This window comes from Platalea leucorodia, assembly GCF_965183815.1.
Source record: "Platalea leucorodia genome assembly, chromosome: 15".
In the NCBI taxonomy this organism is placed as follows: Eukaryota; Metazoa; Chordata; class Aves; order Pelecaniformes; family Threskiornithidae; genus Platalea; species Platalea leucorodia.
Genome location: NC_138837.1, coordinates 5,810,618 through 5,827,014, shown reverse-complemented (window position 1 = coordinate 5,827,014; position 16,397 = coordinate 5,810,618). Strand labels below are relative to the sequence as shown.

The 16,397-nt window shown below is 54.4% G+C and overlaps 1 protein-coding gene across 16 annotated transcripts in view; it reads left to right on the top strand.

Moving 5' to 3' along the window:
* Positions 1 to 14,769: 14,769 nt before the first annotated feature.
* PRRC2B (proline rich coiled-coil 2B) overlaps positions 14,770 to 16,397 on the top strand; it is a 48,035-nt gene continuing 46,407 nt past the window's right edge. For 14 of the 16 annotated variants that reach the window (XR_014229832.1, XR_014229833.1, XM_082327469.1 and 11 more), the window contains exon 1: positions 14,770 to 14,962. The gene's annotated coding sequence lies outside the window, so the exon portion shown is untranslated. Of the gene's footprint in view, positions 15,011 to 16,397 lie in introns of all 16 variants that reach the window. The other 2 variants (XM_082327468.1, XM_082327467.1) reach the window with 1 other exon arrangement.

Below are 16,397 nucleotides of genomic sequence, written 5' to 3'. Positions count from 1 at the left end.
ACGCAAGGTCTCCCTGTAGTAGCACAGGTGTGGCTCTAGTTCACCCCGTGCTGGGTTTTCCTGGGCAAACGCACCCCTTTTATTCACTCTGGGGTGCTTCTGATGGGGGCAAAGGGACCCATGGGCTTAACTGGCTCCCAGCAGCTCAGTGCAGCAGGCACAGCCCCAGCACCGCTCCCTGCAGCACCAAGTCACGCAGGACGGCCCCAGCAGCCACAGACTCCTTTCTGGGGCTCAAAAGTTTCTCCCCAGTCAGGGAGAATCATTCACACGATTGTCAGTTAAGTTTTTGTATTAAAGCGATAATAAACCATGTCATTTGCAGGTTAAAAGTTTAATATATTGGGCAAAGCCTAAAGAAATGGGAAGGTTCCTCCCTTTCACATGCGTGTACTGCGGAGGGTGCTGTCAGAGCAGGTGATGCTGCAGATGGAAGATGCGTGAACACAGCCCATGACGTTTACACGTGTTTGGCCATCTGAAATAAAGACATGGCCGGTTCTTGCCTTGGCACAGTGGGCTGCAGGCCTGGGCATGGGCACGTTGGCTGTAGGGTGGGAGCAGATGACCAAAGAGGTGTTTTTCTCTGGTGTCGACCCAAGTGTCCCTGGCTGACGTGCCTATGTCTGAATACAGTGCCTGATTTAAGGTGGTGCTGTGGGCTCTGCCCCCCAGGCAGGCAGGGATGGGGCTGCTTCGTTCCCCTCCTCACTGGGATTCAGAGGCAGCAAAGATCTCCGCATTCATTCCCCAGGACGCAAGAGTCAAAGCAGATTAAGGGTCCCTCAGCTGATCACATTTATTTCATTATTTGAGTGAAATCCCTTGTAAATACCGCCTCCCCCCCTTTTCTTTTTATAAAAATAGAAGGCAGGGAAGAATTGGAGATTTAGGAAAAGTTAATCGCAGGAGGCGCATGAAAACTGTTAACCTCTCGCAGCCTGAGTGAGGCCGAGCAGCAGCGGAGCCCGGCTGCAGCGGGGAGATGCTGAATGGCCTTTGGGGGCTGGTGGTTTCCCCAGCCCCCCCAAAGCAGGGTTTCCCCTGGAAAATCCCTGGTTCTTAGCAGCGGAGGCATCTCCGGCTGGGCTGTATTACAGCCGCTTTGTTCACGGCCTGGCCATGATGAACTGCTAATTGCAGTGTTGGAACAAATTGGCTCAAGCGCCCAGGCAAGTGGGATCACGTCTCAGCAGCCAGGAAGCCCTGCGGCAAATGCTGCTGGCCCCGGCGCTGCCGGCTCAGCCGGCATTGGAAATGCCAATGCTCTTCCCTTTACAGTGTCATTACTCTAAGCCTCTCCGGAGGATGAGGATGGGGATGGGGATGGGTCTGGGGACCTGGGCATTGCACAGGGATCTCTCCCAGTTTAAGTATTTCTAACAAATTTCTATCAGGTGGAGTTTGCTTCCTCACCCCAGAAACCATCCTGTCCTGCAGAGTCCCCATCCCTCCGATACACCCTCGCCCATGGGACCCTCTACTGAATTTCTAACTTCTCCCAGGACCAGCAGCCTTGTGCAAGACCATGGGCGCTGGAAAGTCAGACCTGCAGAGATTAATTAAAATAAGAGCAATGGGAAGAGCAGCTGAGAGCTACAATGATGGATGTTCGCAGAACACTTGCCCAGAGACCGAAGTGCTCTGGGCATTCAGTGATGTTTGCTTCCAGCCACGGAGCAAATAGCTAAATACACTTGATGTGGCAGTGCTTAAGGAATCAGCCTCTGACATCTGGGTGCAGGTCCGCTGCGAGGAGCTGTGATGCACCCAGTGCTGATGCCCACTCCCCACTGGGATTTGCACCTTGGAGCTGCCAGTGTTGCTTTGTCATGGTTTGCTTTCCTTGGCTGCAAGGGGGTTTTTATTTGCTTTAAATCCTAAACGTAAAGTTGAGCATTCATAGCATGGTAACGCATAGCTTTTGTGTACAGCGCAAGCCAAGGGTTATATAAAACACAGATTAATGGGAATCAGCAAAATAGAGGAGCATGTGGAGGGGTGCGGTGAGGATGTCTTGGGAGGGGAGGTGGGAGGGAGCTGGCAGGTCCAGAGGGGAGAGATGGTGGCTGAGCGGATTCAGAGTGCTTCCTGGCAGGATTTGCTTCAGTTATTGTTCTGCAGACCCTGATTCAGGACGTTTCCTGAGCCAGCGTTGCTGCAATGTGGGGTCTTTTGTCCCTGGGTGATGACAAGAAGGCAGAAAGGGGGTCTGCGAATTTGACTGGAAATGGCTGCTTCTTTTTTTTTTTTTTTTTAGATGACATACATCAGTTCTGCACTTGCAAGCAAGCAAACAAACGACAGGCCGGAAGGTAAAGTAACAAGCAGCCATCCAAAAGAAAGGCACGTTTTTTACTAGGTGGTAAATGAAACCCCCCCCAGTGTGGCTTGTTTCCCCTCTCCCATCCCAAAAAGCAAGGTGATACTTGGGTTAAGAAAGGCTGGGGATTGTCAGAAACTCCTTCCCACTCTTGCTCATTGATGATCAGCGGGAGATCAGTGCTGGTTTCCAGGGACCCCATGCACAACCCAGAACAGCAGTGCCCCAGTTTGGGGCAGAAAAATTCCCTCTTGCGGACTCCCCAGCCCAGAAACATTCCAAATGTGCGGAAGGGGCAGCAGGGACACTAAACCAAACCCCTCCTTTCGCAGCTCCTCGGAGCAGGGGCAGGGCAGGAGAGATGAGCGAGAGAGGGAAAGCAACAGGTTTTTGGGCACCTGCCTCTGCTCGTGACCTTCCCTGGGAGAGCACGACCGTCCGGACAGCTCTCCCCTCCACCATACGGGAAGATGCCTCCCTCCCCGGGAGGAAGGCACAGCTGGACTCCAACCATCAATCATGCCCCGCCGGGAAGGGCTTGTATGGGTTGTGGGATTCCTGGTGGGGTTACTTTTTTTCAAAGCCTCCTGCAATAACAGCAACCGTTGCTCCGCTTCCTTTCTAGATAACCTTTTTCCTGCTGCCCAACATGCTTATCTGCTGCAGACAGACTGGCAAGATGAACCGGAAAGCTGATACCTTATCTCTCCCTCTCAAGGAGCTTATTTAAGTGCTGGAATGTGTTGCGATGGTAAATGATTGTTAAAATCCAAGTGAGGTACATGGACCTGAGGACAGCTCCTGCTGGGAGGGAGCACCTAGTCAAAAAGGAGACTCGCGGGACTACAGCCTTTCCTGGCTTTCCCGTCTTTTATCTGCCAAAAGATGCATCGCCTAAAACGTAAAGTGTTTGTTTAAAACCAAAAGGCATAGACTGGGTTTCTCGCTAATCTGGGGGTTAACGCTGCAGGCTGCTCCCAGCTCCGAAAGGTTCACCATGTCCCTTCGGTACGGCTTTATCTGTGTCTCAGTTTACTCACTGCAGGAAATATAGCGCTGTGGGTCGGCCTCGCAAGGGGTGCAGCGAGGGTTAACAGTCAGTGTGTGATATCGCACGGTACATATTCCTTGCTCACCCTTTAATCTGGACTCACTCGGTGCGGGAAGCAGTAAGATGCTAACACATCCATAAAGGTAAATAGGATTTGAGAGCTATCGGGCTAATTGAAATGAACGGGGCTCGGCTGCTCAGACAGCCTGATACAATGAAATGAGACCTCTCCGGGGACACAGAAGTCGAGCAGAGCTTCAGCACTTCACTTATTTCAGCCACTGCAAGTGGCAGCTACAGCGATAGCAATTGCAGATGCCGGGGTTTGAGCGCTGTGACAGCAGAGGGGCCAGAGAAAACTGGTGTGGCCGGGGTGATGTCCGTAACAGCTGCTGAGGAGGGGTGAGACAGACTTATTTTGGTCCTGTCCTGGGTGGAAAAACAGACAGCGGTGCCGGGTGCCAGCCTGGAGCACACCGCCAGCAAAAGCAAGGCTTCTCTCCCTCCTGGTAGGCAACTGTGTCCCAGCGCACCCGGGGGGGTAGGATGGGGGAAAGGGGAGCGGGGCCAGGCAAAACCAGCGTTCGGATCCCAGCACACAGACCAGCGAGCGATGGGTGCTCACGTGCATGTGAGGGGTCCCTGCACCTCCCCTGCCCTGACAGCACCACTGAGGGCCAGCCTCAGGCTTGGGGATGGCTCTTGCTGCTCCAGCCGCTCTTGCACGGTAATTGCTAGAGAAACTGTACGTTGGCAATGCACGCTGCTACCACGGGCTGCTGCATCCGAAAGTTAAGCTGTTCCACATCACCGACTACTTTTCCATAGCGATGCATAAGGAGCTGCCATCCCAGAGCAGACCTCAGCTCATCTGTGTGACGGTGACGAGTGCTTCAACGGAAAGGCAGGTGGCCCTGTGGCAGCCAGGATGGGACAACACACTTTCTGTGCGGTCTGATCCAGTCCCGCGCTAGGTAGAGCTGACCCATCCCCTGAGGCTTTTCATCCCTTGCAAAGCTCTTGCAGTTAGACACTGTGATGTGTGTGTCTGCAAGATCCTCCAAATTCTCTTTGCATCTTACAAGGTCCTTGGCTCCGTCCCTTTGGGTAGCAGCAGGACACCAGCCCCACTCACAGCCTTTTTGGGGGCTGCAGAGAGGACCCTGCAGGGAAGCAGGACTGACAGCGAAGCCTATGGTACTCATTTTTCTCCCCATTATGTGATTTGATTATGCTGATGGGGAGCAGGGCTGGTATAGCCGCTACGTCCTGACATAGCTGATCAATGCTGTGTGTCTCTGCTCCAGCCCTCCATGCTTAATTCCTTTAGGGCAGCTCTTGTATTCTGGGCTCACTGCAGCTCCAGTCCTCACCCTGTGTCCCTGCTGGGTGCAGTGACCGTCAGGATGGGGCCGGGCTGCCCTGCGAGGCCCGAAGGCGCCCGGCTCCGGCTGCAGCCCCCACCCAGCTTAGCAGTTGTCCCTGTCAATGTAAAAAGTAGGAATGGGGGGGATCCATCTGAGCCGCTTGGCGGCTGTGTCTTGTGATCCTGAAATCCAAGAGCCCCCCCTGACTCAGCAGGTTATTAATAACCCCCTGGCTGTGCTCCCGCCACAGCGCCTGCCAGCCCTGGCATCGCCTGTCTCTCCTCCGCGGCGAGGCGAGACGGACACCCCGGGCAAGGTCAGGGGCTCCTTCCCGCCGGCCCCCGCACCCCATCACCACCCACGGGGCTGGGCAGAAGTGGTGCGAGGCTTGTGGAGGGGCACAGGAGAGGCTCCTGGTGCTGCCGAAATTAGCCTCATAACACCCTTGTCCCGGGTCCTCTGTTTTCTTGTACCTAAAATCAGCCCTGGTCCAGGCTGCAGGACAGGTGAGTTGGGCTTCCTGGACCATAGCATCGGTGTTGCCGCCTGCCCCTTCCCCGGGCTGGGACACACCGGGTGTCCCCAGGCTGCTGCAGACCCTGGTGGCACTTGGCCCCCACGTCCGTTTGGACAGGATGGGGTCTGCCAGCCACCGGCTTTCCATCTGTCGCTGCTGAACCTCTTGTTTGGTCACAGCCTTTGCCTTTGCCCATGCTTCTTCCCAGGATTGCGAGGGTGAAGCAGAGGAGCCACAGGTGCCTCAGAGACCCTCCCGGTACATGTGGGACCTGGGGGGAAAGAACAGCACATTCAGCAAAACTGAGGCGATGATGCAATCTGGGTTTGGGCTATTCCAGGGGGAGCACACAGGCTGCAGGTGGCCTTCTAGGGGTCCCTGTGCACCGAGGGGTCCCTGAGCACTGGGGGTCGCTGCCAGCCCTGGGGCAGACAGACCAGAGCTGCCTGGGTCTGCTCCTGCCCGGGGTGGGCTGTAGCACACCCACATCCCCACCACATTGTACAAACAACCCCGGCCCCGGGGGGGCTCAGCAAAGCTGCAAGGTGATTCGGTGTGAGGATGAGCCAGGCTGTGTTTACCAGGGCTGGTGCTCATTAGCCAGGTTCATTAGCACTCCCTGGGCAGGTTTTAAATAGCAAAGCGGGAGCTGCCCTCTGGGTCAGCCCTAGCTGCAGCTGGAGCACTGATTCCTTCCCCTTCTCTCTTCCTTCCCTCTTGCTCCAGTTCTTCCCTCTCTGCTCACAGGCCCCTACATGCTGCGGCTGCCCCTGCCAGGAACCCAGTCTGCAACACCCTGATGCAGAGGTTGGGGCTTTGCTCTCAGCGCTGTAAATCTCCCAGCACTAGGAGGAGGCCCCAGGTGCTCCTCTGACCTCCCCATCTCCCCTCAAGAAGGCTGTGTCCTCTCCAGCCCTGCAGCTCACAGGCAGGGCTCTTTGCTGAGCCCTGGGGAAGCTCCCAGTGCCCTGCTGGCTCCATCCATGGTTTATTCCCCTCTCCCAGCCTCCTCCCTCTCCCCCATCCTTGGCCCTTTTCTCTTGCTCTCCTGCTGAGCCCAGCGTACAGACTTGTCCCTGCCCTTGGTGGGCACCAGAGCTGGGGATGGGGACTGGAGCCAGGGAAAGGGACAGCACTGACTTCCCCACCTGTACCCTGGGCTGCCCCAGCACCTTGGCTCTCCTTCGTGTCCTGAGCCAGGGCACCCGGGCTCCCCACCATTGACGTGGCTGTTTCCATCCCGCCGTGGCCTGTTGTGAGGCCATGTGGACAGAAAAGGGAACTGCTCTGCAACATGGATTTATTTCATCAGTGTGGCCCCTTCCCTTCTCTCCCTGTTGCTCTTTCACCCCCTTCTCCTTCCTCATTTCCCTCCCAGGGCTCTCCCCGTCTTTTCCCATCCCCTCCAGCTTTCTCGTCCCCATTCCCCATCACCTCCTCTCCCCCCACGTCCCCCCACATCTCAGCCCTGCAGCGGGTGAAGGCTTTCAGTCCGCCGCACCAGGCGAAAACCCGCTCTCGCGCAGCGGAGCATCTACTCGACGCCTTGGCCTCCTCTCTGAGTACCAGCGGTAGGCGTGGGACCACCACACCGCAGGTGAGCTGAGCAGATATCCCCCCCACACACACACAGGGCTTTTGCTCCCGGGGAGAGATGCTGGGGCCGGGGCTGGCGGGACGCAGCCCTCGGCGCGGCCCGGGCCGGAGCCCGCCGCCGGCTCCCAGGCTGGATCTGCCGCTCCCTCTAGTGGGGACACGGAGGATGCCGCCGCCGCCCGGGATCCGGCCCCGGGGCAGCGGGGCTGCTGCCCCTCGGACAGCGATGCCCCGGGCCGTGTTACACCCTACGCCCGTGTTATTCCCGTGGGGAGCTGTGCCCTGTGCGTTATGCCCCACGCCAAGCGAAAGCCCCGTGGGAAGTTACGCCCCGTGCTTTGCAGCTGGTCCCAAAGGACTCCCCAGCGGGGCATCGGGATGAAGGGCCTTCGGTGGCTGGATCTCTTTGGGCTGAGGCTGCATTTTCCTCAGCAGAGATAGCACAAAAAACTGGCTGCATGGCCAGGCCCAAAGAGTCGTGGTGAATGGAGTTAAATCCAGTTGGCGGCCGGTCACAAGTACGGGCTCAGCATTGGGGCCAGTCCTCATTAATACCTTTATCGACGATCTGGACGAGGGGGTCGAGTGCGCCCTCAGTCAGTTTGCAGATGACACCAAGTTGGGCGGGAGTGTCGATCTGCTGGAGGACAGGAGGCTCTGCAGAGGGACCTGGCCAGGCTCCATCGATGGGCCCAGGCCACGGGGTGAGGGTCAGCAAGGCTCAGGGCCGGGTCCTGCCCTGGGGGCACAACAACCCCAGGCACCGCTGCAGGCGTGGGGACGAGTGGCTGGAGAGCTGCCTGGCAGGAAAGGGCCTGGGGGTGCTGGTTGACAGCCACCTGAACATGAGCCAGCAGTGTGCTCAGGTGGCCAAGAGGGCCAATGGCATCCTGGCTTGTATTGGGAATAGTGTGGCCAGCAGGAGCAGGGAGGTGATAGTGCCCCTGTACTCGGCACTGGTGAGGCCGCACCTCGAGTACTGTGCTCAGCGCTGGGCCCCTCACCCCAAGAAGGACATTGAGGTGCTGGAGCGTGTCAAGAGAAGGACAACGAAGTTGGTGAAGGGTCTGGAGCACAAGTCTTATGAGGAGCGGCTGAGGGAGCTGGGGGTGCTTAGTCTGGAGAAGAGGAGGCTGAGGGGAGACCTTATTGCTCTCTGCAACTGCCTGAAAGGAGGCTGTAGCGAGGTGGGGGTCGGTCTCTTCTCCCAAGTAACAAGCGATAGGATGAGAGGAAACAGCCTCAAGTTGTGCCAGGGGAGGTTTAGGTTGGGTATTAGGAAAAACTTCTTCACTGAAAGGGCTGTCAGGCACTGGCACAGGCTGCCCAGGGAAGTGTCTGAGTCCCCATCCCTGGAGGCATTTAAAAGACGTGTTGATGTGACACTTAGGGAGATGGTTTAGTGGTGGACTTGGCAGTGCTGGGTTAACGGTTGGACTTGATGATCTTAAGGATCTTTTCCAACCTAAACGAGTCTTATGATTCTATTCTATGAAATATTTAGGAATTGTGTTAATAATTAAAGAAGAGACTGAACTCAAAAGGGACTTGTGTGGTCTCATGAGACAGAAGGGACAAATCTAGTAATGAGAAAAACTGCTCACTAAAGCGTGGCATTATTTCATAAATTCTCCAAGAAAAAGGGAATGCTGCAACTCTGGAGACCTTCCAAACAATGGCCTTTGCTTGGGGGCAGTGGAAGTGAATCCTGCAGCCCCCGTTAATCACAAGTCTCTGCACGTGTGCGGGATTCACATGCTGGCCAGGCTGTGATCATCCCATCGCAGATCAAAGCCATGCTTGTCAGGGATAGTGGGAGTCTGCTTGCTTACAGCAGGGGTTGCAGTTCTACCAAAATCACTTATTTTCATCAGCCTCATCGCATTCAGAAGCAGCTGATCGTTCCCTTTGGTGGGTGAAGCGAGATATTTTTGAACTGTGAAACAACAGCTGTCTCGCAACACAGGGAGCAGAGGAATCAGATGGTTGTGATTGAAGTCTGGAGCCATGAACCCAAACGTGTCCGTGAACTTACATTCCTGCCACATCTGTGGTCATTACGAGGGTTTCAAGACAGGAAACAAAATTATGTGTTAGTTTAAATCTGGGCTGACTATTAGGCATTGCAAAATCAATCAATTACTTCAAAATACCTTAAAACTCCTTCAATAAATTTGGGGAAAGTATGGATTCGCCCATCCTTGTTTTCCATTTTGGGAAGGCTTCCCCCTCTTTGTCAGTGCAGGTCTTGTGGCTAACTCCCGCCTCAAATATTTGGCTGAGTTTGTCCCCGAAGTAGGCTGTGGTTTTCATGACTGGACGTACTAGAGTGAATGAAATGGCATTTTCAAAAGAGAGTGGGGTTTGTTGCTAAAATATTCAGATCAGCTCTGCAGAGGTTTGGCTCTAGTGTTGTTTGGGACAATTGCTGATCTTCAGATTTAGAGTGAAATAAGACTGATATATATTTGCATAATCCAGTGATCTGCCTATGAATTGCCATAAAAGTTGGACAGGTTGATCTAACACAGGCATGTGTTGCCTTTCTCAGAACTGTTCCTTGTGTTTTGAGACACACCTTCTATGACCCTATGTTAAATAACTGGATTCCCTCATTTCTCTTGATTTTATTTTTTTTTTTCTTCCCTAACCTCTTTGAAAAATGGGGCTTTGACAGAGCAAAGGTGCTAACTAGAAAAGCAGATGCTCCTAGCATGTTCTTCTGTGTGTTCTGGGAGTGAGTGTTGCATTGAAAAAACAGGTCTTCGCCTGGCAAAACTTTAGTACTTGCACCTCCATCTCCCCATTTTCTCCTCCTTTCTGACTGTGCTGAAAACTCAGCATGTCCCCAGCAATCTCTGGGGTCTTTTGAAGAACACAGACTGTCACGTTGTGAGAAAGATGCATGGTGCTTCTTGAATTTTTCTTGAACCTCTTGCTATTTAGGCAACCAAGGCCGTGTGAGGGCTTCCAAGTGGATGTAGTAAAAAAGAGTTTGGGCTTTAAAAGCTGCCCTAAGAACAGCCTTGTGAGCATCTGAAACAGCCAAAGGAAAAATCACCAAGCCAGGACGAGCAGAAGCAGTAGTCTTGTTTTGCAGTTACACACAGGGAAAAACTGAAGTCATGGCTGACGAAGTGCCTCCAAAATACTTGCAGTATCAGGCAACTGGTATTTGGTTCTCATTGCAGACAAAGCTCAGCACTAAAGCCAGCTGAAAGCAATTCACTTCTCATTGGAAGAATAGTTTCTTCCTTTTAATCAGCTCTGTTTTAAATGATTTCCTTTTTTAGTGCCTTAAATAGTCATTTTGGTTTGTCCTTCAGGCAGCCAGCATTCGCTCACGAAGAATGGCGTGGGTCTGCAGACTTTAAAAGGACAAACAATTGTCTGGCAAACAGAAACGCTTCAATGGCATCTCATTTTTATACAGAGCCTGTGACACAAAGGATTAAAGAAAAAGAACAGCCTCCACCTGATCCAGCAGCTACAAGGAGCACTAACTAACTACTTGAATCTGCTCTCATCTGGGAAATTGGGGGGGGGGGGGGGGGGAGAAATAGCAAATAAGACCAGAGCTGGGGGCACCCAGTCTCCCCTGCAGTAGGAAGGAACTGGAGTCGGTGGCTCTGTCCTGCCTCGATGGTGAGATTTGGTGGAGAGCAAGAATGGGATCATCTTAACTAAAGCATGTTTTTTCATACCCACCTGTACAAAGATTTATTTTACATATAATGGTTCAGCAATCTCAAGGCCAGAGATGGATTCGATACCCTGTGAACTGGTCAGCTATTCAACAAATGCTGGGGGGGGGGGAAACTAAGAAACTCTACAAACTGACTCTGAAAGCCGAGCTATCATAATTGCATTGCATGACACCAGATACTTAAAGCAGATGCACGGAGGGGACCATGCCATAAGCTAGTGTGAGGTAAGAGCGAGCGTAGTGTTGCAGTCTTTGCTTTCCCTGATCACATTTAATCCAGTCTGGAGTAAAGGCCAAGGTTCCTGGGGTTTCAAACTCTTTTCCCATTCCCAGTATTTCATACTCTATTTCAGCTTGGAGAGGTGAGAGGCTCCAGCTTCTGCTCTCATCAGAACACCTCTTTGTTCTTCTCAAAAGCAATTTTATGGAAACATCTCTATTGATATTGGGTCTTAAATAAGAAGGGAAAAAATTTAAACTTTTTATATTTGAGACCCCATGTCCCTTTGTTCTGTTTGAGGTCTAGCTTTCTAAGCTTTTCCTTATATTTGGATAACACAGAATCATACATGGGATTACAGAGAACTGCCAGGGCTACTCATGTCTTCTCTCCCACCTCTCGTACATGACAGCTCAACACTACTACTGTTCTTGCTGACCGGGTTTTGGGTCCCGAGGCCCTGTTCACTTACGTGCAGGCTTAAATTTCCCTGTATCTGTCTCAGATGAGCTAATGGAGTCAGTGCGGGCATGAGGCATTCTTGATCTGGACAAAACTGAATTTGAAATGGTTTTTCACGCTTCAGGGCATAAACCAGCTCCTACCTCACGGGATTAGAAAGCATGTTCTGCCGTGGACAGGGTCCACTGCATGTTTCTTCTGCAGCAGCTAATGTTGGCTGCTGAGACAGATGGAAAACTAGACAGACTGCGACCTGACCTGGTAAGGTAAATGCATACTTTTTGCGTGCTGAATGGCCTCTGGATGGGGAACAGAGAGGATCACTTTGCTTTTTCCAAAGGGATTGTGGAGTTTTGTGAATGACCATGAGGGCAGTGAGGCACTGTCTTGTGCTGCAGGTTGCCATTTACAGCTGAGCAAAGTGATACCAAAATGGCGCAAGAGCATTTAGCCTTCAGTTTGCTTCGCTGTAAATCACCCTGCATGATGCAAGCCCTGGTCAGGGATTTGCAGCTTCAGAGCAAATTTTTGTGGAAGCTGTAGAATATAATAGCAATTATATTCTCTCTAGGAAGCCTTAGACCACAAGACATTTCTGTAGATGCAAATTCTATACCAGGGCTGCAAGCCCTCTACAATGGCTATTTTCTATTTCACAGGATTCTTCGTTAGTGGAAGGATGACACATACAGCAGGGTTTCTGCTCTCACTTGTAATTAATCCTGGGAAGAGGAAGCAGAACTCTTCCTGCTGCAAGAGAGTTTGACTCTCTTGTCCAGGGGATAATTTGCTCAGCTCTCTGGAACAGGTCAAAAATCAGAGTGGGCAAGCAGTCCTTCCAGAACAGATCCTGCATAGAGCTGTGCATTGAATTTCATCCAAGTGAAACCTGTTCATCAGTCTCTGCCCAAATCTCTTCTTGCTGTCAACACTCCTCCCTCACAGTCTGTTGCGGGTCTAATCCCACCAGCTCTCATCTTACACCAGTTGTTTTTTGTTTATACACAGGCAGGTGCAAGATGGTGCAGGTCTTTTGAAGAGCAGCACAGGAATTCATCAGCTTATGCCAAGGTCTGATGGTGTCCCCATGGACCAGGATACAGTGGAGCCACCTTCTTCCCTTTGGTGGTAGGGACAAGCTACGTCCTTTCACTATCCAGGTCGTGCCCAGCTCTGAACAGAGAAGAGAAGCCCAGCCCCAATGCAGTCCTGAGCCATGAGACCTGCAAAGCTCCCTAGACTTGGCCTCAGCACGCTGCCGGGCACAGGTGGAAAAGCCATGAGTTTGCGGGGGCTGCAGTGTACACACCTGGTAATAAATGTAGAATTGTCTTTCATTTGTTTACTTTGGCCTCCTGATCTCCACAACAGGTTGCATTAGTTTTTTCTTTAATTGGCGCATCTATTCCCTTGGCCTTGGATTGTTGCCTTGGAGATGCACAAGAGACCTTCGGAGAACTGCTTATTACAGCAGCAGGTGTGCATAACGCTGACCTGGACAAGCCGGTGTGAGTCACCTGCTGATGGTTTGGGTTGTAGGTGGCTGCATGAGCCATTGAAAGTGAGGGGATCCCACAGTGCCCGATCTCCTGAAGGGCAGCATTAATGCCTTTGGCTGCTTGGTATTGTGCATCGACAGCGTATAGTACAAGGTGGTTCACTCTCCTCCTCAGCTGACATGGGCTGTGAAACAGAATTATTATTCTACAGAATATAATAGTATGGGCAGGAAGCAAGTTAGAAGAGCTCTTTTCACTTGTGTGTTCATGTGTGTACTTGTCTGACCAACAGAGAAAGAAAAACTAAACACATCAGACTCACGCCCCAGCTGCCCGGTGAGTCGGTGCGAGTGGGAGCTTGCTAACGTCGGGAAGGAGGGTGGGCTCCTCCGTGCGAGTGGCTGTAAGGAGAGAAGTGGAGGGCATTGGCCTGCTGTCTCTAGACAGAAAAAACATGCTGCAGGAAAGATGAGAGGAGACACCAAAGGGGCAGGAGTAGAGTGTAATACTTTGATATCCAGAAAAGGAGGGGATCTGACAACCAGATGATGGTTTTCAGCAGCGCTGGTGCGTCTCTTGGTAGCTCAGTGCCTGGCAACTTCGATAGCAGTGCACATCAACTGTAGGAACATCACATATGGTCCAGAAAGCTGCTCATGCATTTCCTCCCTCTGCATTACTCCTGATGAGTGTTTGATATCAGACACCTCTCTCATGAGCAGCCATCCAGGTGCCAGGCCTGACACTGGTCCTGTAACCTCGGGAGAGGTGGGGACGGGTCCTCCTGAGGCATCGCCTGCACCAGGGAAACATGCTGCAAAATCCCTCTAAAGCCACCTTCCCTTCATGGGCACGGACACGCAGGACGACAGCGCAGGACTGGTGACCCATGAATAAGCTAGAGTGCACTTGCAAGAGGCCAGCAGATGCCCAGGTGCTTGTCCCACATACATATATATATTAGACACACACTCACATAGATATAAAAACGTGCGTGTGTGCCATATTTGCAAGCTGCGGACAGTCCCTAAGAAATAAATGCACGCATACCTGCAGTCTGGCCTTTCATTGCCAAACGTCACACTGGCAGACACCCGTGTGAGCCTGTGGCAGGAGAATTAAAAGGGAGAATGGTCTGTCCGTGTGTGCGAGGAGCCCACATCTCTCAGGCCAGGAAAGATCCCCTGGGCAGAGGAACTGCTATAGCAACTTCTATAACAATATTTTTAGTGCCAGTTTCTTGCCAGGAATGCTGCTCGCATCGTGTTGACCTGAAGCTCTTTTCGGCCCGGGCAGGGACTGTGTTTGCCTCGTGAGGCTACTTGTATTTTATGGCTTGGTAGAGTTTTTTTGGGACAGGAGTGACTGCCTTGCTCTACTGCATTCATTTCCATCATTGTTAATGAGAGAACAAATTAAAAGGTATTTCTGGACTGAAGTCCTTCCAAGGGGCAGTTCCTCCAGGTTGCCTTTGAACCTGCTGCCCGTGAAACCACGGAGGAGCACCAGGGAGCCTCCGCTGATATTTTCCAGTCCTGCTCTTGCTGGACAGAAATCCCCATGCCCCAGCCGGGGTCACCGCAGCAAGGAGGCAGAAACTTGAGGGAAAACCCCGCTGTGCCCCCTCGGAGGCGGCCTCCCCAGCGTGCGGTTGGAGCTGGGGCAGCTGTGGGGGGATGAACCCCACAGCCATGAGCTCGGGGTCTCCCTCAGCGCCGCGGCGCCTCACGGGCTGACAGGGGCCGGGGTGCGTTTGGTGGCTCGCCGTCCCCCAGCCCTGCTGCTGCCTTCGTGAGGGGCCGGGCACCCCGCCGGGCCCAGCTCCCTGCCCCGCAGCCCGCCGGGGTGTGTGTGGGGCGGAGACAGCGGCTCCGGCCGCAGGCAGCCGCCATGGCCGCGGCCCTGCCCCTCCCGCCGGCCCTCTCCCCTCAGCACCGCCCTCCCTTCTCCCCCCTCCATCTTGGGCCGCCCCTGCGGCGCCGGCGGGGCCCTGCAGGCGGCGCTGTGCGGAGGGCGGCGGCGCGGCGCCCTCCCGCGCGGGATTGACAGGCCGGGCCGGGGGAGGAGGAGGAGGAGGAGGAGGGAGCGGCAGCGAGAACCCGTATCGCCCCGCATCCCGCCGCCGCCGCCGCGCAATCCGCCGCCATCCGCCGCGCCCCGCGCCCATCGTCCCTCCGCACCCGGCTTCCCAGGAACTCCCGGCTCCCCGCCACCACCACAGGTGGGTATCGGGGGCCGGCGGCGGCGGCGGCCGCGGATATTTGGGGCGGTGAGTGGGGCCGGGGGGGAGGAGGAGGAAGGGGAGGGAGAGGGAAGGTGGGACGAGGCAGCCCTAAAATGGAGCCGGAGCCAGCGGCTGCCTGCGGCTGCGGCACCCCGCGGCCGCCCGGCCCGGCCCGGCCCGGCGCGGGGGAGGCGGCGGCGGCGCAGCCCTGGCGGGTCCCCCGGGCCGGGGGCCTGGCGGCGGGGGCGGCCGTGGGGCGGCCCCCCCCACCCCGGGCTGCTGTAGCCGCCTGTGTTTATTGTGCGGCCCCCCCGCGGGGATGGAGGCGCCAGGGGCACCGCGGGGCCTGGCCGGGCCGGCCCCGGGCCCATCCCCGGTGAGGGCCCGGCGGGGGCCGCCTGGGCTTGGGCCCCGTCGCCCGGGCTCCTGCCCCCGGGCCGGGGGAGGCCCGCTGCGTGCGGCGGGGCTGGAGCCCCCCTCCCCGGCCGACCCCGCTGCCCGGCGGGGTGCAGCGGGGGCTGGGGGCGAGGGGAAGCGGGGTGGGGGGGCTCCCCGCCGCAAAGGCAGGTTGTTTTTCTTCATCGTCTGGAGTGTGACACAAAGATATTTTTGTCGCGCCGTGTGTGTGTGTGTGTGTGTGTGTGTGTGTGTGTGTCTCAGCAAAACAAGGAGGGGGGGTGGCATCCAGAAGGCTCGGTCGGTTTGTTATTGTGCGGGAGCCTACAAAAGGGTGGCTGAGGCCGAAGGCTGAAATGCGGCTTGGGGCGGGGGGTGTGCGGGGCAGCTGCCGAGCCTGGGGGCCAAGCATGGAGTTTGTGCGCTTTGGTGCTGGGAGAGCTTGTTAGGTAGGTTTGAAAAGGTGGGGGTTTTTTTGGTTTAGGAAGGAGTTTTTTCATCTCTGTGTGGGTGCAGATGTGCTGCAAGCTGGGGAAACCCTAATGCGGGTCCTGGGACACATGTGCTGTGCATCTTCACCGGGGGGTGGTTTGTTTAGTATCGTTGGTTGTGAACTAGGAGGGTTTTTTTCGTGCAGGTGGTTACGAGCAACCCCCCTGGTCCCCAAAGTCAAAGCTGGCCGGTGGGGTTTGAATGAGCTGGGAGTTGTGGGTTTTGTTAGGAAAGTTGTTATGTTTTGGTTTTGCCTTCTGAACCTGCAAAGGGCGAGGTACTCCTTGGAGTATCAGCTCATGAGATATTTGTATATTGATGTTACTGGTGTTTGGGGTGATAACATATAATAAATATAAATGTTTAGGACTTTAGTAATTTTGTTTCTTTCTAGGAGCGGGTATTAAGTATAAGCACATTGCAGTGCCTACATCATCTGCTGTAGTCTGCTTAGGGGGAAGGCATCCCGCTTCTTCCAGGACTGAATCGAGGTTTATAGTGGAAATTTTGTTTGTGTTAAGCCTTGTCTTGCAGATGCACGTGG